The sequence below is a fragment of the Musca autumnalis genome, unplaced genomic scaffold (genome assembly GCF_047663935.1).
Source record: "Musca autumnalis isolate F117 unplaced genomic scaffold, ASM4766393v1 scaffold_2, whole genome shotgun sequence".
NCBI classification, from domain to species: domain Eukaryota; kingdom Metazoa; phylum Arthropoda; class Insecta; order Diptera; family Muscidae; genus Musca; species Musca autumnalis.
Genome location: NW_027411755.1, coordinates 95,418,065 through 95,435,889, shown reverse-complemented (window position 1 = coordinate 95,435,889; position 17,825 = coordinate 95,418,065). Strand labels below are relative to the sequence as shown.

Genomic DNA, 17,825 nt, shown 5'->3' with positions numbered 1-17,825 from the left:
CATGCTGTTTACGCCTTGGCTCACTGTAAGAGAAGTTATGAAGAATATGTTCCGAAATGAATATTTATATGAAATCATAGCTGATAATCCACTTGTTAAATCGAGCTACAGCGTAGTTTATCACCAATTTTCCCATATTTTCAACAACATCAAAGTGATACCTTTTTCTAGACAAAAAAACCTTGTGATTAGATGTAATCGACTTCCTGCGAGCAAGCAAAACATCTCCAATGAGGCTATCCATGCCAAATATAACAGTTAAATTGCGTACTATAAATTGTCCTGTGCGTTTAAATATATGCCAGCGCCATCTATTGTCTGCTAGCCGAGGAACAACAGCTGATCAGCGCTTACATTGACGTTTAGGTTTGTTTATTCTTTCATGATAACTAAGATGACAACTGGAAAGTTAGGGAGGAAACGAGAATGAAGGGAATCGAGATGGCCAGCAATGATTAAAAATTTCCTTCCTTTTTCGACCTGACGACAAAGCAGCCGGAGGTGAGCCTCATGGAATGAGACCTGTCCAAGAACATACTTACGTGCGAATCGAATATCCCGATGTAAAGAAAACGCAATCAAGTGTTATTGTAGTTTTAAAAGAAACTATTCTCTGTATTGAACTATACAGCTAAAACAAAATCTACATTGAATTAGTGCTTAAATTTACAACTGAAATCAAACTTAAAGAGATCTATTGAAAAGTAAATGCCGAGTCGAAAACCTTTGAATTTAACTAAAATGCCTATTTACATGAATATATAAAGAAAGTAACTTAAATAACTAAAAATATCAACCTGAAAAAAAAAGAATATATTAGTTAATATTGATGAACAAAATAAAACCTAGATAATACACGAAATGAGAAGAAATATATTGAATTAGCATAAAAATAAACCTAATGAACTAAAACTAAACTTAAGAAAAACCGAAAGAAAAGAGAATTAAATTGATTTACACTTGAGAAATAGAACACAACGATAAATCAACATAAGGTTATGAACGATTGCACTTAACTACTTAAACGAAGAATAAAAAAAGGAAGTAATATTAACAACAAGAAGTACTGAAAGGAAGTAATCAAAATCCGCCAGTCGTATAATCCAACGCCTTTAAAACACATTAAAACATCTGCGCCGGCTCATCTCCGCTGCTCCACGTGGGATTTGCTGCTATTCTACACCAGCCACCGCGGTGTACAGGTACCTCTGCTTAAGACCTAATACTTACCCCTCATTGACGAGAGAACAAGGAAAAAAAATCTGCAAATAAAAGATAATTTGGTTAATAAAAGAACGATTGTAAGGGTAGACATACTTATCTTTTGGTCAGGCGTCAGCTTTGCATTTGCTGAACATTTATCCAAGCCCAAATAGTTTGAGCTCAGGCTAGGCAGGTAGGATTCAGTCATAGGAGGAAATGCTCCACAGCTCAGAATATGTTATCCCTTTCGATCCAACGCTTGCCTATAAGATAATGCAAAACTTTTATTAGAGATTTTAAAACTTACGAACTGACGAAACAAGAACTTACCATTCACTTCACTCGACTTTGACGGACAGACAGAGACATAAGCAGAACATCCAGATATGCAGTTGGTATCCCGGTAGCTGTAAATTGAAGAAAAGAAGGCGATTAATAATCTATAATTTATTTTTGCTTAAACTAAAGTTTACCATGTAACCTATAAAGTTTTGATTTTGCAATGAATAAAATTTGTATAATATTAGACATCTGAAAAGAGAAGAAAATGGTTGTTATTAATGGATAGGGGGGAATAGGAAGGGGACCATAAAACGAAGAGGTAGGTATTGGGGCAACATAACTTACGTAACGCTATGTTGTAATGGTGGAAATCAGATTCCAGAGGGCGGGCCTATCTCGACACAACATCAGTCGAGAAAGCAATTATGCTTTTCCTATAGGCAGGTGAAGTTGCGGTGTGTGTCATTTTATAGTGTAATAATCCAATTCCTTTTCGGGCTTCCAAAACCTTTTAATGTTTTAAACTTTCTTTATGGTCATCTCAGCCTGGCATGATGATTTTGTTTTTGTATCTGTGTTATTCGTAGTAAGCGTGTCAAAGAATCCCCCCTCATCCGGCGAGTCCTAGCCGAACATACGCCACCATGCCAGCAGCGACACCTTTCTACTCGAAATTGAAGTCCTCTTTTATCGCAATACCCAGGCACGGTACAAAATGGCGCCCAGAACGTGGGGCCCGAAAAGGAAACTGCATAGTTGGATTAGTTAGGTAGGACTAGTTAGTTCGTAGGTCCCGTAGGAGTTAATTTTAAGAGTCCTCCTCGGTTGTCACGAGACTGACTAGTGCTATTTTATTCAGTTGGCTCGATGGAAGTGCAGTCGAGGTCTCAAGCCTAAGCCGGTATTAGGTTAGGTTTGATAGCCTTGTGTTTGTAATGATATTGAGTTTACTCTTTCCGGTTTAGCAGGCAGTTAGAGAAGTTGTCTATTTTATGTCCTGAAATACTGGGAATTCGGTCCCGAAGAATGATTTCAAGGAATCCTTTCGTGTAGCTGACTTCCTATGCGTTTTAGATATAGGCATAAGTAGCAAAATTGTCCTTTAAGTTAACCTTGGTTTGAGTCATAGTTAGGAATTAGTAACATAAGAAACTAGTTGCTTCAGACGTAAGGTTAGCATATGATCTCATCCTGAAATAATGCAAAATAGCCCAAAGTCGATTTCTAGATCTTAGGAGGTAGACTGTTCGGTCCAATGGTACGGTCCCGACCCAGCCAGTTTGCGACGAGCAGCCTGTTTCGTGGGGTTAGGGAGTTACTCAATTTGCTTTAGAATATCACACCGTAACAACATTAGCCATAGGAAAGAGTATATATACGATTTTTACTCTTTGTTTTATTGTCCCCCGAAAATCCCATCCATTGCTAGTTACAACCATTTGATTAGTATTTACGAGCAAGAGATTTTTAATTTTTTTTTCAAGACCTCTTAGTTAGAGAACTTTTTAGTTTCAGTTGCTCTGTTACACTTTTACTCACATTTACCTATACCCGAATAGGTAAGAACATATTTGCGTGGAAGAAAATTATCAAGGAGTGCGAAGAGTCGTGTCAGCTCAGTAACCGAAATTGTTTAGGATTGGTTGATGATGGGTGACGATGGTCCCGTCGAGAATGTCACGAGTGGGGTAGACACTTCGCTTGTCTCCACGGGTACGGTTGTGACCGCTGCGACTACTGCTCAGCCGAACGTAGTGGTAACTACTACAACAGTATCCTCTGTAGCGCATACCGGTCCAGGCGACGATTCACTAAGCTCAGGGGTTTTAAATTCCACTGTGGGGTCACCAGAGTTTGTTAGCCAGACTGCTCAAGGCATACGCCGTGACTACAGGCGCGAGACCATGGGTTCAGGCATGGATATAGGCCCGAGAGAAATTGATTTACATGAGATGATAGCGTCCATTGGTTTTGCGCAAGCTCAGCTGATGAGAAGCATAGAGGAAGTGAGGATGCTGAGGCAGGAGTATCAGATCCAGCCCCGACGGGAGATGATTCTACAACAGCAACCTCCTGGAGCTCCTAGAGCCGCTGTAGATCAAAGGCAGGGACCTCCTCCATTGATTCCGATACCAGCGTTCCCCGGGCCGCCAAGAGAGACAACCGTCCCCGAAATGGTGATACCACCGCCTCCGCTGTTTGGACCGCCGGTTCCAGCTACAGGTTCGCTGCCTCCTTTGTATGGGTCTTCAGCGGCAGCAGCGCCACCACCACCGTCCAGCGACCACGTCTTCCCTAGCGTACCATCGTATCGGCCGGATACCGCTCAACCCTCGAAACATGTGTATTGGTCAACTCCGGGGTACCATGGTTACCCGAACACCGCTACATTGGGGCAAAGATTCATACTCAAGAAGTGGGGCTTGAAGTTCGATGGCAGTGACAAAACAATGGATGCTGAGGATTTCGTTTTCCGGTTGGAGTCCATGAGGCAGGATTATGAATATCCTTTTGACGACTTGGTTAAAGATTTTCCGCAGGTCCTCGACGGCGTCGCCCTTGACTGGTATTGGCAGCAAAGAAGAATCGCTCCATTCCAGACATGGAGCGAATTGAAAAATGCTTTTCTGGGACAGTTTAGACGCTTCGAGAATGAGTTCCAGATCCAGAAGAAGATTATGGACCGTCGACAGCAACCCCATGAGTCATTTGACGACTTCTTCAATGCGGTGGTTAGGTTGAGGAATCAGCAGAAAGTTCCATATTCGGAACGAGATCTGGTGGATATAATGAAGGGAAACCTGAAATCATCGTTAGCTGCTCTTATTTTCCCCATCAAGTTGCAGGGACTTAACCATTTCCGGCTGGAGGTAAAGAAAGCTGAATCAATGTTGGCAAATCAGAGGCAGGCGTACCAACAGAGGGCTTACCCAGCTCCGAAAGCCCACGAATTGCACTATACCGAGGAAGAGGTAGAATTCGAGGTAGATGCTATGGGCCCTAGTAGCAGGTATACCTGCTGGAACTGCAGGAAAAGCGGTCATAGCTATGTAGAGTGCCCGATGCCTATAAGCAGGGTGTTCTGCTTCAAGTGCGGCAATGAGGGAGTGCTGGCACCTAAGTGCCCAAGGTGCCAGGGAAACCGGCAGAGGAACGCGCAAAAGGCTGTGGAGGCGTGTTCCACGCAGACCGAGAGTCCACAGCAGTGAATATTACATCCACCGATTCGAATTCCGATATTTTCCCCACAGAGCCAATCAAACTTCTAAAGAACGTAGAACGCGGAAAAATAAACACAACAGAGAGGCCTTTGAGAGAGATAGTCCCACTGCATGTACGTCAGCGCAAATACGAGGAAGCTAAGCGGCGCATCTTCGGAAAGCTATCATCGAAAGTGAGAAGGGCGAGAGAGAGATACAAGCGCAGGAAGGAGCTACGGCAAGAAATCGCCTCCGCAGTATTGTATGAGGGCGAGGACACCCGATTTTATTTAAAGATCTGTATAAATGGTTCAGAGATTGAAGGCTTGCTTGACAGTGGAGCGACGATAACCTGCCTTGGGAAAAATTGCATAGAATTTATCGAAGAGGTCGGCCTTAAGTCTCAACCTTTCTTCTCATATATTAAAACGGCTGACGGCAGTCCCCATAGAATAGTAGGAAAGGTATGTGCGGACATTCAGCTAAACAAGAAAACTTACCCCATAACTTTCTATTTAGTTCCCACCCTAAGCAGGAAGCTCTTCCTGGGAGTAGATTTTATGCGAGCGTTCGGGATGTTTGCAACAATTGAGAGCCTCTCCTCCAACAATGTGGATCTGTGCGAAGAAGATGGTGACAAGACCAATGATGACAAAACTGTCCACAGTTTATCAGATCCTCAGCGGAAACGCTTGGAAATGATAATTGAGAGGTTCCCATGCTTCACAAAAAGAGGCTTAGGACGGACAAAGTCTGAGGTCCACACAATAGATACCGCCGATGCAGTTCCGGTGAAGAGTAAGCATTACCCGGTGTCACCGGCTGTGCAAAAGTTAATGTACGCGGAGCTGGATAGGATGTTGGCGATGGGGGTCATTGAGCCTAGTGAAAGTCCATGGAGTCATCCGGTTACTCTTGTCCGTAGAGGTGAGAAGAACCGGTTGTGTCTGGACGCACGAAAGCTTAATGCGCTTACTGTTAAAGACGCCTATCCACTCCCGCACATTGAAGGTTTGCTCAGTCGGCTGGGGGATACTTACTACATCTCCAGTGTCGACTTGAAGGACGCATTCTGGCAGATACCGTTAGAGGCGTCGAGTAGAGAAAAAACGGCTTTCACTGTACCGGGGAGACCACTTTACCATTTTACGGTAATGCCCTTTGGGTTGTGCAATGCAGCTCAAAGGCTTTGCCGTTTAATGGATAAGGTGATCCCCTCGGAGATACGTGATCGGGTTTTTGTCTATCTCGACGACCTTCTGATCGTATCACCAGATTTCGACACTCACCTCGAACTGCTGGAGCGAGTGGCAAAGTTGCTAGACGAGGCGGGATTAACGATAAACGTCGTCAAGTCTAAATTTTGCTTCAAGCAACTTCGGTACTTAGGCTATATTGTTGGTGGAGGGGAACTCAAACCTGACCCGAGTAAGGTGGAAACCATTACTCGCTTCTGTTACCCGAGAACGGCCAAACAAGTCCGTAGTTTTATGGGCGCTACAGGTTGGTACAGACGATTTATTCCCAACTACGCGACTATAGCTGCTCCTATATTTGAGACGCTCAAGAAAGGGAAGCAGTTTCACTTTACCGAACAGGCTAAAGAAGCGTTCGATTGTCTGAAGAAAGCACTAGTTACCAGCCCTATCCTTACGCACCCAAACTTCGATAAACACTTCTATGTACAGTGTGATGCCTCCGACCTCGGTATCGGAGCAGTTTTGTTCCAGAAAGATGACGAGGGCGGAGAGCATCCCATAGCTTACTTCTCTCAAAAGCTGTCAACTGCACAGAAGAATTATTCTGTGACAGAGAGGGAGTGCCTGGCCGTGGTTATGGCTATTAAGAAATTCAGGCCATACATAGAACTAATGCCATTTACCGTCATAACCGACCACAGTAGCCTTAAATGGCTCATGTCCCACAAGGATTTGAGTGGCCGTTTGGCTCGGTGGAGCCTCCATCTACAGTCGTTCGCGTTTAGCATTGAGCATAGAAAGGGTAGCGAGAATATCGTTCCAGATGCTCTGTCCAGGTACGACATGGAAGCTGTATCAACCGACCTGAACGCCTTAATAGATTTGTCCTCGTCAGCCTTTCAATCGGAGGACTACCTGGAACTAGTCAAAACGGTCAAGGATAACGACGACAGTTTACCAGATGTGCGCGTCATAGACGGGTATGTCTATAAAAGGACCCAACATTATGACGGAATACCCGTTAGTGAAGATTTCGCCTGGAAGTTGTGGGTGCCTCAGGAGCTAACCGAAGGTATTATCCAGAAGTCCCATAGTTTACCGAATACCGCGCATGGGGGTTTCCATAAAACGCTCAGAAGAATTAGGGAGTATTTCTATTGGCCCAATATGACCGTGCATATTAGAACATTTGTTCAAGGGTGCGAGATATGTAAGTCAGTGAAGCCCGCCAATAGTGCTCTGAAACCGCCCATGGGACAGGAGACTGTTATAGAAAGGCCCTTCCAGCGCATCTATGTGGACTTCCTGGGACCCTATCCACGTTCCAAAGCAGGGAATTCTTATATTTTTATAGTTTTAGACCACCTTAGCAAGTTCGTGCTCCTAAAGCCTTTAGCTAAAGCTAACTCGCAAAACATTGTAAAATTCCTAATTACCGAAGTTTTTCACAAGTTTGGTACACCCGAGACTTTGGTGTCAGACAATGGAGCACAGTTCATTGGGAAGGAGTTCCAAGACTTGCTCAAAAACTTTGGAGTTTACCATCTCAGAACCGCGACGCACTCTCCTCAGGCCAACGCCTCTGAGAGAGTCAATCAATCCATACTAACAGGAATTAGGGCGTATCTCAATGGCAACCAGCAAGATTGGGATAAGCATATTTCAGAAATTGAATGTTCCCTACGGTCTTCCATCCACTCATCGATCGGTGTCACCCCGTATTTTGCCTTGTTCGGCACTAACATGATCACCCATGGCAGTGTGTATGACCTAGCTCGAAAGCTAAAGACTTTGAGTGATCCGGAGACACAAATTATACCCAAAGAGGCTAAGCTAGAGCTTATACGAAATAAAATCAAAGAAAATTTACATCAAGCCTATTTAAGGAATGAGAAAAAGTATAATACTCGTGTTAGAAGAATTAGATTTATTCCCGGCCAAGAAGTCTATCGAAGAAGCTTTCAACAGAGCGACTTCAGAAACCAATATAATGCCAAATTGGGATATAAGTTTCAAAAGTGCAGAATTGTGAAACCAATTGGAAATTGCCTATATCAAATTGAAGACCTGAAAGGTAAATCCTTAGGAGTATACCACATGAAAGATTTAAAACAATAAAGGATATATTTATATATACTTTAGCCTCTTTAAGAGTCTTTCTATGGCACTCCATCCTCACAAAATGGTGAGAAGCTGACGTTTTCTCCTTCATTCCCAATCAACATTACAAACGCACGTCAGGAAGGTTAGTTCCAAGGTACGAAGGAAAAACATCCCTGGATTGCCGAATCTGATGTGTCTACGACTTCCGAGCTGTCACGTTGTGACTGTCTTTGACCATTAGTGCAGTTCCCCTTTACATACTTATTTGCATCTATGGCACAAAGCAGGGAACTGTTATACACAAGGTCGCGGAGCTGTCGGTAGTCGATTAATGACATTATAGCCGGAAAGCAGGGATGCCTGAAAACAAACACATTTCAGTGAATTCGCAAGTCAATGTATTTAACATTCTGAGGTTAGCTGTAGGTCCCGGCAGCGATACACTTGTGATGAAGAGAGAACACAGTATCACTGGAGCTAGCAACCTTGGTTTCGAATAAGTGTCATCCTTCATTGAGGAAAGGAAAATCTAAGAAAAACCCTTGCCCTCGGGCTAAACGTTGTTCTTTCAACATGAACCACATAATTATTGCCTTCAAGAAACAGTCAATTGACTAATTATTACATTGTTGTTGATCGAATTCATAGGTGGTATTTCATTATACTTCACCCAAATAGTGATTGTGATGGGGTATATCAGCTACCAACATCAGTTTAGCACCAACTGTCTGAGAGGGTCAGAATCGATGATGAGAATACAACGCATCTCCAAATGATACGCGTCCTTTGTGTCAAGCCTCTCTTAAAAAGAACCACGCCTCTTCCTGTTTATAAAGTCATCAAATTTAACAAAAAGAAAGAGGAATGCAATAATTAACAGCCTGTATTTGTGAAGAGAACAAGTTTGTTTCCTCTAAAGCAACGTCTTCCTCTAAAGCAAACTTGAATCGCCACAATCATATATTCATTTGCTGGTGGCAGTCTCAATTCTTCCTGATGAAACACGAAAGTCAGCAAATAATGGTTATGGGATGAGTATATGGCTCTCGATGAGGCCCAATTAAATACACGATTACCCAAGAACAATTGCCACAATGTTTGGTCCGCATCCTAAACAGATATCCTTAGCAGTTCCTCTATCAAGCATCTAACGTTGACCCCAAAACGATGAATCTCTTTCCAACGTTTTCCTTTTCCCAACTTTACGTTCAGTTAGGTAGCTATTAAGCTGAAAACAGATACAACGTTTGATTAAAGTTTTGCGTTGGGCGTCGAGAAAAAAAAACAACAACAACAGGGCGACGACGATACCAAAGTCCAGCGTTTACCTGTTTGTCGGCATATATTTCAAATGAATTTGAATTTTTCGGCATCATGCCCAACAGTGTAAAAACGGCCAAAACGACACAAAACTTTACCCAAACGTTGTATGTGTTTCCAGCTTTATATGGCGGTCACGAACATCAGAAATATCAGGGACATCAAAAATTTCGTTTGGTTACCGCCACCATGGTATAATGGAGAAGGTGATCCCGTAAGACCTACAGGCGTAACCATTCACCAGTCAAATACATATATGGTTTAAATTAAAATGACATTTCATATGAAATGTCTAATTTTAGAATTGATAGAACACCTTTTATCGACTTCTTCGTTCCTGACGGTTCACTCGCAGAAAAAAAACTTGCATAGCAAATAAGAGTAGGGCCTGAATTCGCCGTCAATACCATCTTCCTTGGCCACCCCCAAATAAACCTCTTCCGCTACAATGAACCAAATGTGCTTTCGTTTGTCGACTAACGAACGAGTTGAACAAATGCTCTGACCAAAAACCGATAGCAAGTTTCACCAAAGTGACCCCTGAGAGAAATGCCAAAATACCGAAATCTGGGCGAAAGAGCGGTTCTCCGATCTTTAAAGAAACAAATTCACAAATCTCGTAATACCCATGCATTCTGAAGTAATAGATCCAATTAAATCACCTTACAGGAATTATACATACGAAGAAGTAGTAGCGGAGTAGATGAAGACAATTTCGAAGAAAAATTGACGACGATTAGTGGTGAAAGCTCTCGCGGATGTAAATTTTGAACTCGTCCCTCCCAGCTACGTAAAAGCAGAATAACTATAACAACCACACATAACAAAGTAATACACCTTGCCAGATAGAAACATATTTAGAAAACTCACGTTGTATGAGTACAGGATTTAAAAAACCATTGTACTGTATGAAAAATATATTTCGCCCCCACGGCCAAACAATTTCAAACGATACAACAATAATTAGAAATGCCCACAATACATGTAAGCGAAGAAAATTCACAAATATCTTTAAATACTAAAAATTACGATGACTCACCTTAAGCTGTGGCTGGAACTACAATTAAAGCATAATTCTTCCTCTCTTTTACATCACCAGATGGAGTAAGGTAAAGAAAAACCCAGTGTCTACTCTTGATGAGTTCTTTGACCATTTACAATATTCACCTGCAATGAGAAGGTTACAAATTTATTAGTGCAAAGTCACATTAATGAGGTCAATTAATTTGAATAGAGATAATGTATTGTTCGGATTCATTATCGAAAGATTTAGATATAAGACCCTAGTTAGTCTTTAAGCATATTCCTTTTGAATCTCTATACACCAGGAAACCTCTTCATTGATAGGCGTATCATAATCGCTTCGTAAGACACACCCTCTAGCCTGTTCACCAGCCATGAACGAATTAGGAAAGTAACCTCAACTATTGGGCCCAGATATGAACCAACCCATATATAGATCTGGTTTACTTCCGGGATCTAGCCAACATTATTGATGCATGTTCCCTATCCACGTTAAATACCACCGTTTCACCACTTACCACAAAACTTGGACGAGCTGTTGTAAGCTTTAACTCACTGTTTACTTGCAGTCAGAATTTGGAGATAGTGGGCTGGCTCTTTGACGGCAAATAGGTAGTAACAATAATATTGGTAATCGTGCATATCTCCATCTCTTTTCCAAGCATTTTATTTGTATTCTTGGATACAACTTCAGGAACTGATGCTAATCGATTGTCTCCCCTGAAAGGAAAAGCAATAACTATTCAGAATCCACTTAAAAATTCCGTCCTAAGAGCATGTACTAGTGTGTATTACCTTCTACAGCTTAGATTCAATTATTCCAAGCAGTTTATAGATACCATCAGATATACTGTATAGGTTATCCCAAAGCGTCTTCAATATTCCTTGACCGCAATCATCGAAAGATGTTCAACAAATCAGAGGTGGCATCAGATCCACAAATCGTAAATAACCCGAATTTCCCTGAAAGAAAGGGTATCACTCCTTTGTTATCAATTATCGTGGCTTTATCAATCTTCGACTTACCTCCCACATTCCGAATTTTGATTGAAACGTAACCTCTCCAATGGTTGACAGCGCTCGGTTTTACCTGAAAATCTAATTGTAAACAAACACTTTAATTACGAAAGTAATAAACGAGTGATGGTCTTTAATATTATAGATTACGGTTGACTACATATAGATTACTACGTTGACTTACCAGTACCATTCCCATTGGCAGAATGCTGAAACATTTCCCTATGGCAATTTATTATTGCTTCTGGACGATTTGTAATAGAATATACAAGAAGTGCCCTTGGCATTCCGCCGAAGAACCGTTGTTCATTGGTTTGTTGTTGCTTTGTGAGTACTACCACTGATCGCGTACGATGTTAGCATTCAATGCGTCTCTACGCATATTCATGAATACATACGCAATGAGCGTACCTTATCTATGCCAACTTTCATTCAACTGCGTGGTTCTGCTCACATGCATATTCACATAAATTGCAAATCTTTCCACGGCATCAATGGAGGAATATTGCCTTATTTAATTAATGTTCTGTATATGCTCCCAGAAATCATATACGCTTCGGCAAAATATTAAATATGCAATACGTGGGTCGTTTTAAAAGAATCCAACAAACTGCAACATTTAAAAGAAAAACTCAACTTTAATTTTCCTCGCCCGCTACGACGAGTAATTATAAAGACAATGAAGCTTCTTGTTAAAAAATAGAGATGTTGATAGTAATACCAATTGAAAACAGTCGTAGCTAAATAATCGGTACACGACAGGGTGATTCGACAAATAGCAATAGTCGACGGTAACACCATATAAAAAGTCGCTCGCACAGTATTTCAAATCAGCATATTTTACGAATATCGCACTTTTTTCCCTCCCATCCTTTGACAAGAATGTTCAAAGGATTGTTGGGTTTGTCCTGTGCGTTTAAATATATGCCAGCGCCATCTATTGTCTGCTAGCCGAGGAACAACAGCTGATCAGCGCTTACATTGACGTTTAGGTTTGTTTATTCTTTCATGATAACTAAGATGACAACTGGAAAGTTAGGGAGGAAACGAGAATGAAGGGAATCGAGATGGCCAGCAATGATTAAAAATTTCCTTCCTTTTTCGACCTGACGACAAAGCAGCCGGAGGTGAGCCTCATGGAATGAGACCTGTCCAAGAACATACTTACGTGCGAATCGAATATCCCGATGTAAAGAAAACGCAATCAAGTGTTATTGTAGTTTTAAAAGAAACTATTCTCTGTATTGAACTATACAGCTAAAACAAAATCTACATTGAATTAGTGCTTAAATTTACAACTGAAATCAAACTTAAAGAGATCTATTGAAAAGTAAATGCCGAGTCGAAAACCTTTGAATTTAACTAAAATGCCTATTTACATGAATATATAAAGAAAGTAACTTAAATAACTAAAAATATCAACCTGAAAAAAAAAGAATATATTAGTTAATATTGATGAACAAAATAAAACCTAGATAATACACGAAATGAGAAGAAATATATTGAATTAGCATAAAAATAAACCTAATGAACTAAAACTAAACTTAAGAAAAACCGAAAGAAAAGAGAATTAAATTGATTTACACTTGAGAAATAGAACACAACGATAAATCAACATAAGGTTATGAACGATTGCACTTAACTACTTAAACGAAGAATAAAAAAAAGGAAGTAATATTAACAACAAGAAGTACTGAAAGGAAGTAATCAAAATCCGCCAGTCGTATAATCCAACGCCTTTAAAACACATTAAAACATCTGCGCCGGCTCATCTCCGCTGCTCCACGTGGGATTTGCTGCTATTCTACACCAGCCACCGCGGTGTACAGGTACCTCTGCTTAAGACCTAATACTTACCCCTCATTGACGAGAGAACAAGGGAAAAAAATCTGCAAATAAAAGATAATTTGGTTAATAAAAGAACGATTGTAAGGGTAGACATACTTATCTTTTGGTCAGGCGTCAGCTTTGCATTTGCTGAACATTTATCCAAGCCCAAATAGTTTGAGCTCAGGCTAGGCAGGTAGGATTCAGTCATAGGAGGAAATGCTCCACAGCTCAGAATATGTTATCCCTTTCGATCCAACGCTTGCCTATAAGATAATGCAAAACTTTTATTAGAGATTTTAAAACTTACGAACTGACGAAACAAGAACTTACCATTCACTTCACTCGACTTTGACGGACAGACAGAGACATAAGCAGAACATCCAGATATGCAGTTGGTATCCCGGTAGCTGTAAATTGAAGAAAAGAAGGCGATTAATAATCTATAATTTATTTTTGCTTAAACTAAAGTTTACCATGTAACCTATAAAGTTTTGATTTTGCAATGAATAAAATTTGTATAATATTAGACATCTGAAAAGAGAAGAAAATGGTTGTTATTAATGGATAGGGGGGAATAGGAAGGGGACCATAAAACGAAGAGGTAGGTATTGGGGCAACATAACTTACGTAACGCTATGTTGCAATGGTGGAAATCAGATTCCAGAGGGCGGGCCTATCTCGACACAACATCAGTCGAGAAAGCAATTATGCTTTTCCTATAGGCAGGTGAAGTTGCGGTGTGTGTCATTTTATAGTGTAATAATCCAATTCCTTTTCGGGCTTCCAAAACCTTTTAATGTTTTAAACTTTCTTTATGGTCATCTCAGCCTGGCATGATGATTTTGTTTTTGTATCTGTGTTATTCGTAGTAAGCGTGTCAAAGAATCCCCCCTCATCCGGCGAGTCCTAGCCGAACATACGCCACCATGCCAGCAGCGACACCTTTCTACTCGAAATTGAAGTCCTCTTTTATCGCAATACCCAGGCACGGTACAAAATATAATAACTATGGAATTGCCACTTTTGCCACTGATGCTTCACATACGACTGGTTGCGGTATATAAAATGTTGTGCGAGGTCACAAATTTTTATTTCAATTAAACATAAAATCCTCGTCTATGTTTGGGGACACAGCCAAAATTCGTACCTGGTTTTACTGTTTTTGCTGTATCATTACCTTTGGATTTTATCCGTGCGATTTGCTGTATGCTGTCTTTTTGTTACTGAACGGCTTGGTCGTAAGGAGCTGTTCTTTGGATTACTCTTTTAACTTGTCCATACAACGATTTGCATCTCAATCGGGTGTTCGTGAGTTGTTATTTTATCTGTTATTAACATTTTATGTGATCACTGTTGATAATGTTTTGTTTTGCTGTTTTGATAACAGCTGTCGTTTTTGTTTTTTACTACTCAACAGTTTTGGAATTTTACCTGCAACCTAACTTTGGACTACTTTTTATCGTATCCGCAAACAATCTACTTGAAATCTACAATTTGGAGTTGAACCTGGCGTTTTGTATCCTGAGGATCGCCATTGCATTCTCTCTTTGATGTGAAGAGATCGCTTCATAATTAAAAAAATGGTTACCACATTTGAGCAATTTTGATGGCATAATGAGGCTAAAACTTCCAAACAATCGGAAATAGGGAGGTACAGTTCTATGGGAGCTATATCAAAAAGTGGGACTACACCCACAATTCTCAGGAATATTTAGGACCCCAACGTAGACCAACAGCTAATTTATAACCAATTGGATGAATATGTCTAATACCTTGAAAATACCGAAAATCGGGATGCGCCGATCTGAGGAGGCTATATCAAAACCTGTACCTGCACCTACCATTTTATGCGGGAATATTTTATACCAAATTTAATGCCGAATAATCCCGAAAATGGCTAAAAGCTTCAAAATGCCGAAAAGGTGGGGGTACCATTCTACATCAAAATGTGGACCTTGGGAATGTTCCATATCCCTAATGAAGAATAAATACAAAATTTCAGCTATTTCGGTTAAAAAATGTGACAAAAACCTTCAACATTCCTCGTTCCATGGCATTGTGGTTCCGCCCGTGGACAAAAATCGAAAAATTTATGGAAACAAATTTGATTGCGATTGAAATAAATATTCTCTTAACAGCGGTAATATGTCAAGAAGTTGAAATTTGTATGTATGTGGTGCCTTAAAACGTAAAGTACATCCGCAATTATAAAAAATAAAGGGGTAAATGTACAAAATTGAGCGTGTAAAGAAATTTAAATACCTTGGAGTGCTATTAAATGAAGAATGGAACACATCAATAGAAATAAAATGCCGCATTGAACAGGCCAGAAATGCTTTCTTCAGATATAATAAAGTCCTCACAAGTCATGGCATAGGTCTTCCAACAAAAATACGTTTTATTAAATGTTACGTATGGTCCGTGTTGCTGTACGCAGTTGAAACATGGACAATAAAATCTGTAGACGAGAAGAAACTGGAGGCCTTTGAGATTTGGCTATATCGTAGAATACTGAAGATTCCTTGGGCTGATCGTATCTCAAACGAAGATATACTAAGAAGGATGAACATTGACAGACTGCTACTAAAGACTATCAGAAAAAGAAAAATATCATACCTCGGCCACATAATGAGAATCAACAAATATAAAATTCCACAAACAGTTCTCAAGGGAACAATTGAAGGAAAGCGTACAAGAGGAAGGCGAGAAATTACATGGCTACGGAACATACAAGACTGGACAAATTTCTCTGACGAACGAAATTTACTATATGCTGCAAAAAATAGGCAACTCAACAATGTAGAATAAATTTTATAAAAATACATGCGCTAAATAAGAACATATTGTACTTAATTTAAAAACAAAAAAATGTATGATCGCTGATATCCGAATACGGATTTGCAAATAAAGTACAATTTCCATAATGAAATTTATAGCTGACGGCATTGACAATGTTTTTACAAAAAAAAAAATATTCATAAATCGTTTTCTAACTACCTTAACACATTCGCGGACGCAAAAAACTCAGGGAGAGGTCAAAAAATTACACCCAATTTTTTTCGAAATTTGTTATATTGTATTTATTAATTAATTACTAATATTATTCTAATTTTTTATTTATTATATTAATATATATGAAATTAGTCGTATTATGTACATTAATCATTCACATCATCCTACGTCACCATTAAAATAAATACTATAGCATTCACGTCCGCGAACGTGTTACAAATAAATTTTTTTTCTGGTATTTTTAATATCAGCGTTATAAATTAATGTTGGAAGTATTTGGGGACTCCATGTTTTTTTAAATACAGGGGAAAGTCTCTATTTTACGATTATAAAAACACCAAATTTGGCAAAAATAGTTCGAAATTCCGAAAATCGGGAAGTACGTTTATATGGGGCGTATTCCTAAACGTGGACCTATATTGAACCTTTTTTGCGAAGATGGATTTTGTTCACTTAGAATTCAAAATGCAAAATATCAACCAAATTATAATTGGGAAATTTGTCCAAATTCGTCAAAATACCAAAAATCGGACGGTGCCTTTATATGGGGGCTATACCTAAATGTGGACCTCAATCCACTTATTTTTTTCTATCTCTTTGCCTCGTTATAAACCTTTGTTTAAAATTTCGATGCGGTTGCTCGATTAGAACTATTTTTGGCACTCCTTTTCATACAAATGGGACCACTGCGCATGGAAGCAATACCTACAATTCTCTCCAAACAGTTTTTCTACCTTCGAACGAAGATAATATACCAAATTTAAAAAAGTTCTTAAGGTTAATGCGACTACAACCTTGAACAACCGATATAACCCATTTTCAATGCCTAATATAGTAGGAGTAGTAAAAACTTCTGCCCAAAATTATAAAGCTCTATTTCAAGTATTACGAGCTGTATCTTGATTTCACGGGTGCCACCGTGGTGCAATGGTATGCACGCCCGCCTTGCACGCTGAAGGTCGTGGGTTCGATTTTCCGGCAAGGCAACATCAAACATTTTTCGGCGGTAGCAAAATACGCCTCAGTAATGTTGGCGACATTTCCTGAGTTCTCCATGTTTAAGTTACGACCTTTCTCTATTAAGCCATCGATAAGTTTTTTATCTGGAATTTTCGCATTTCCCGCCGCATTTTAATGCCGAAATCCCGCTGTCTATCCCGGGAAATCTTATATACAAAAACGACCTAACGGGAGTAGGAATTCCCGGGAAAAGAAACCTCCCCTACTCATAGTGAGATTTGAAAGGAAACACCTTTCAAATGAGCTTTTCTTTGCTGTCAGTAAATGGAAGGATTGCAAGGAATCTTAATTCGGTTATAGAAAAAGATGGATCAGACCAGATTTTTTCGGTAAACAATAAGTTAACTTTTTTGCAATAAACCGCATTCTTTTTGAAGAAATAAAATATATAGTTAAAATTTAGACTACTAAAACACATATTCCCGTGCGGTGTTTGCTAGATCCTCCATCGGGACCCTCCCATTGGCGAATTGGGGAACGTTCATCATACATTTCTATGGCGGACATCGGGGAAATAAAATACCCGGGGGTGACCAAAATCTAGCCTAAGGGTCGGCAGCTGGTCCCTTAGTACAAATGGCAGGCAGAGGCTGAGACAGCTGGAATGGCTGCATTT

At 40.0% G+C, this 17,825-nt stretch overlaps 2 long non-coding RNA genes across 4 annotated transcripts; both read right to left on the bottom strand.

Moving 5' to 3' along the window:
• Nucleotides 1–583: 583 nt before the first annotated feature.
• On the bottom strand, nt 584–12,028 carry LOC141394310 (uncharacterized). 2 transcript variants are annotated; one of them, XR_012410323.1, is made up of 9 exons: nt 11,532–12,028; nt 11,357–11,428; nt 11,126–11,293; nt 10,849–11,050; nt 10,347–10,474; nt 1,677–1,734; nt 1,534–1,610; nt 1,018–1,466; nt 584–797 (listed from the first exon to the last, which is right to left on the bottom strand). It is a non-coding gene; the product is annotated as an uncharacterized lncRNA (long non-coding RNA). The 2 variants fall into 2 exon arrangements; XR_012410324.1 differs by lacking the exon at nt 584–797 and having other exon boundaries at nt 1,328–1,466; nt 10,849–11,069.
• Nucleotides 12,029–12,561: 533 nt separating this feature from the next.
• Nucleotides 12,562–14,477, bottom strand: LOC141394311 (uncharacterized). Of its 2 annotated transcripts, none has more exons than XR_012410326.1 (4): nt 13,805–14,335; nt 13,651–13,708; nt 13,508–13,584; nt 12,562–13,440 (listed from the first exon to the last, which is right to left on the bottom strand). It is a non-coding gene; the product is annotated as an uncharacterized lncRNA (long non-coding RNA). The 2 variants fall into 2 exon arrangements; XR_012410325.1 differs by lacking the exon at nt 13,805–14,335 and adding an exon at nt 14,355–14,477 and having other exon boundaries at nt 12,563–13,440.
• Nucleotides 14,478–17,825: the final 3,348 nt, after the last annotated feature.